The sequence below is a fragment of the Branchiostoma lanceolatum genome, chromosome 15, assembly GCF_035083965.1.
Source record: "Branchiostoma lanceolatum isolate klBraLanc5 chromosome 15, klBraLanc5.hap2, whole genome shotgun sequence".
Classification (NCBI taxonomy): Eukaryota; Metazoa; Chordata; class Leptocardii; order Amphioxiformes; family Branchiostomatidae; genus Branchiostoma; species Branchiostoma lanceolatum.
This window is the reverse complement of record NC_089736.1, coordinates 4,978,926-4,983,762: the sequence shown is the minus strand read 5'-3', so window position 1 is coordinate 4,983,762 and position 4,837 is coordinate 4,978,926. Positions and strand designations below refer to the sequence as shown.

The window sequence follows — 4,837 nt, the reverse complement described above, 5'->3', positions numbered from 1 at the left end:
CTGTTAAACATTCTACCAATGTTCATAAATGCTGCTACGTTGGTGTTTTGTTTTTTTTCTATTTACAGTTCACGCTTACTTACATGTACCTATAAAATCAAAGCATCTTGTGCATTGTTAAAAGATGGCAAGGTAACTATAAAAGTCTCCTTGGCAGCTGCCATTGTTTCTTAGCTAAGCTGGTACTCAGCCCCGAAAATGGAGCGTTCAAATATGAATTGCTTAGGTGTCCGTTGGAACGTTTAACTAATTACTGATCCTTGTCTTCAAAACCTATCAATTTTAAATGTTACTACTAATATACCCCAAACACCGTCAGCTCCATGGACTTCTTCAAACAGACCTCTGGACTTTTTTTTGTATATTCAGATGTGGACGAATGCAAGAACGTTGAATGCCACCCCATAGCGACCTGCATGAATTCTGCAGGAAGTTACACCTGCGAATGTCAAGAGGGATACGAGGGAGATGGTATAGAGGAATGCACAGGTAAGTCACATGTCAGGAAATTTCATGTAAAAGCATTTTGACCTGCTCGATTTTCTTCAGTCTACGAGTTGCAACCTTTTAAAATCTACATAAGCTATGGCACAGATGACAACTTCGGATACCGATATGGATGATAGTATGCTGTTCTGTTGGAATTCAAACCCTCATCACGATGCCTGATTTCTTAATTATCTTATGAATTTCACTTAAAACGTTTGCCTACCTACTACCTGAGCTTTTTTATTTATCTATTTATTTATCTATTTATTTATTTATTTATTTATTATTCTGTCATATTTATCCAGGGTAGCCCTGCTCAGTGGTTACCACTGCTTTTCAGAGGGGCCCATCATCAGTTTGCCTAATATTGACGTGAAAGTACTTTGCAGTTTTCTCCAGAAAGAAGCATTCATATTTGTTGAATTTACATGCTTTCTTGATTGTAAATTAGCGCGAAAGAGGAAACATTCTGACTGATACACGTCCTTCATTCTCAGACAAAGATGAATGTGAACAAGGGGACATCTGCGGTCCTTATTCTTCAAGCTGCAGTAACTCCATAGGCAGTTATAACTGCAGTTGCGAGGAAGGGTTCTTCTTCAATGGTACACAATGTGATGGTAAGCTAACAAAAACATTTTCGTTTTGTGTGTTAAGCTTCAGCAAGAAAGGTTTTTAACAGCTGTATTAAACTTATTATTGTCAAAGATATGTTAATGTCACATTAGGTTTAATAGATACTTAGAAATTAGTCATCCTCGTGAAAACATGGTAAGTGGTATTGTGAAAGCTAGATAGAGTACTGAGCTCGATGATAGAAAAAAACTAATACTCGGAATCATGGCGAAAATCAATTGCATAAGAAGAAGTACGAGTCTAAAGTCAACATTTCGCAAAGTGTGAAACAAGTTCAAAAATTGCAACAAGATGTTTAAAGATATCAGCAACTGTCACTGGTCATACCATAAGCATTTTGGTCCATTTTTTCAGACGTAGACGAGTGTTTGACATCTCTCTGTCACGACTTTGCTGACTGTACAAACCTTCCTGGGAACTACAGCTGTGCGTGTAAACCATCGTACAGGGGAGACGGGAAGGTATCGTGTAAAGGTGAGCAATAACTCTCAAATCTTCGTATGAAGATTCATCTTTGACGGTAATAAACATAGTAAGAGTTTTATTTCTGTACACAATATAACAACAATATAAAGCACTCAAGTTGACATGACCCGAAGCCTATGTCACGTGACCTGAACGGAAGTGTGACGTCAGCAATGACTCAGAGATGCCCGGCAGTCTGTATCGGCCCCCGATTCTTTTGATGAGTTAAAGAGGCCACCTACATTAGACCCATCGACCATCCCTCAACACCTGACCCGTTGCTGACGTCACACTCAGTTCAGGTCACGTTACTATATGTAAATGTTTGTTTGCTACGTGGTTAAGTATTTACTTGTTTGAACATTTGTTTAACAACAATAATTGCATAATTCAATATAATGCCTCATTGACTACCCCAATTGGTATGTCACAGTGAAAATCGTGAGGCTCATACACGTGGCTACTTTAAATCAACATGCAGTAGAACATAACGACGTCGTGTTTTCCCTTGTATCCAGTGTTCTTATGTGGAAGTCAAGAGGACGGTTGGGCGTTAGGTAAAGATATAACTGACAGCGGCTGGTCTGGTGGCGCTCAGGCAGCACTGACAAACGAATGCGCCCAGGAAGACTCCTTCCCTTTTCCAACGCATACATGTCCACGTCCTGGCCAAGCCATAAGTAACGAATCTTCACATCTAGGTTATTATTCATGGCACTTTAAGCGAGGTTATGATTCTGTAGGTCCGGGTACGCCATACACTACACCCTTAACTGCAATGGCTGGTCGTAAAGATGGAGGTTATACTGCAACAGGGGACTCATTCTTTGCGTCATTTTGGTTTAAAGCAGCAAATTCGTCCGGGGATGAATCTAAAATCATGGTAGCGGCTGGGAATCCGGCAGGAAACGATCGGGCGTCAAATTATTTAGAGGTATACGCTCTACCAGAAGGCATAACCGTACGAACTGCAGAAAGTGCCCCTAGCTATTCTTCCTGTGCCCAAACTAAAAATTGTGCGTGGAATTCAAACTACCATAGCATTGTCACAGGGCTAGACTCAGAAACATGGCATCAGGTAGAAATGACCCTCACTGCTGTGCCTGTAGACTACATGGACCAATGGCAATACAGAGTAGATGGGATACATACGTTTTCTGGTGGGGCGTATTTTCAAACAGCCAGATATGACAATGGTTATGACTACAATTATGTAAATAGACTTAAGTTTCAACCGAAACATGCAAATCATGACGCTAGCTTTCAGGGCTTTTTCTTCGATGACATTCACTATGGTGTGTTTGACTCCGGCTCACCTGGTGACGTCATCGAAGAATACTGTGTTTCCTTTGAGGAATAGGAACCGTGTCAAATTTCCCAACCAACGTTAACATGTTAATATTTCTGTCCGAAGAATAAGCGACAAATTTCATTTGTTATGAGGCCACTTGCATGCTATTGGGAAAGGGCTACAGACCATACAATGGAACGTTAGTGTGTACGTATACGTGTAAGCCGTGGTCCACTGAATCAGAATATATTAGTAATGTAATCCTTCTCACCGCCTGTAAACTCTTTACGAAACTAAAATATTGATCGAGATTTATCTTGAGCTTTACTTGTACAGTTTCTAAGATAACGACAGGAGATATTATAGGATGAAAATGTAACATGGTGGATTAACGGGCAATATAAAGAAGTGTGACTTTGTTACTATCTTGTTATCCTAATTTTAAGCTCAGCAAAAGGATTGATGTCATTGCCATTGTGTTTTTATAGAATATCTCTTCATTTTGTATAGACTTTATGTGACGTCTGTCCTCTTTGTTACTGTTGCCTACCTATTATCTGATAAACGAGGTTGAGTGGGACTGTGTTTTGATGTACTTTCTTGTCAAATTGATGTCAATTTAGCCAAATGATATCAGATCCGAACCGCCAACATGAACCGTCAACACGAACCACCCACACGTCCGAGCACCGGGCGGGGTGAACTGCCAACACGCCCGGGCGCCAGATGGTCACCGTAACGTCGGTGGAATAAATCTCTTGGTTGTGTTACTAGTATGTTTGAATCTCATTCAGTACACCTTACCTTGCCTTAGACCTTAGATCCTCCCGCAACTTTTTTTGCATAGGTCAACTTGGCTTCGGATACTTCTCCTCCAAAGGTTGCGGTACAGTACACCAATGACAATAAATTATTGCTTAGTAGCTATTTTTGTTGTACATTGTTTATTGAAGTTTTACATTGCCAAGAGGGATATGGACGTTAAAATGTAGCATATTCTGACCCCACCTTGTAGATCAACAACGTAGAAACGGGCTGACAACTATAATTGAGATCTTGATACAACCGTATCCTTACACATTGTATTGCTAATACATTTACATGGAAAGATGAAGTCGCTTGACCTCATCAAGGGTTTGACGATTTCACAATCTTGAAGACATAGATGATACTAAACGCCTGTTTGTGTTAAAGGTAAGGGGGTAAGACTCAAATTACGTTCCATACTCTTCAATCGTCAAAGATTCGTCTTCTACATTGAATGCTTTATGATAAACATCTTGACAATCAAATCAATCAATCAAAACAATCTTGCAGATGTAGATAATACCCATCGCCTATGTGTGTTAAGGAAGGGAATAAGACTCAAAAGACGTTCCATACTCCTCAATGGTAAAAGATTCGTCTTCTACATTAAAAGCCTTGTAGTAAACATCTTGACAATCAACGCAATCAATCAATCAAAACAATCTTAATAATACTCAATGCCTATTTGTGTTAAGGAAGGGGATAAGACTCAAATGAAGTTCCATACTCCTCAATCGTCACAGCTTCGTCTTTTACATTGAATGCCTTGTAGTAAACATCATCAAAGAAGAAACCCAGACATTTCCTTTTCCTATTTTCATGGGTAGGCTGAAATTTAAGTCGGTTCACATACTCGTACAGCCAATCATTCTTGTAATTTTCCGTTTGAAAATATCCACTTCCAGAGAACGTAAATTTTTGGTCTACAGCGTAATGCCATGCGTCATGGTTTGATTCTGGTATGGCGTGTAGCGTCATTTCAACTCTATGCCAAGCGACGGGATCCAGATTCTCGGCAACAGAGGCAAGGCGCCCAAAGATGCTATCCTGGACTCGAACCCGCAACCCTTGGATCTGGTCGGCGTAGATTTCCAGGTAGTTCGAAGCTCGGGCGTCGCCGTCAGGGTTTCCTGCTACTACAGCAATCTT

The 4,837-nt window shown here is 40.3% G+C and overlaps 1 long non-coding RNA gene across 1 annotated transcript; it reads left to right on the top strand.

Moving 5' to 3' along the window:
- Positions 1-374: 374 nt before the first annotated feature.
- Positions 375-1,593, top strand: LOC136449300 (uncharacterized). Its single transcript, XR_010758009.1, has 3 exons — positions 375-489; positions 987-1,109; positions 1,480-1,593. It is a non-coding gene; the product is annotated as an uncharacterized lncRNA (long non-coding RNA).
- The last annotated feature ends 3,244 nt before the right edge of the window (positions 1,594-4,837 follow it).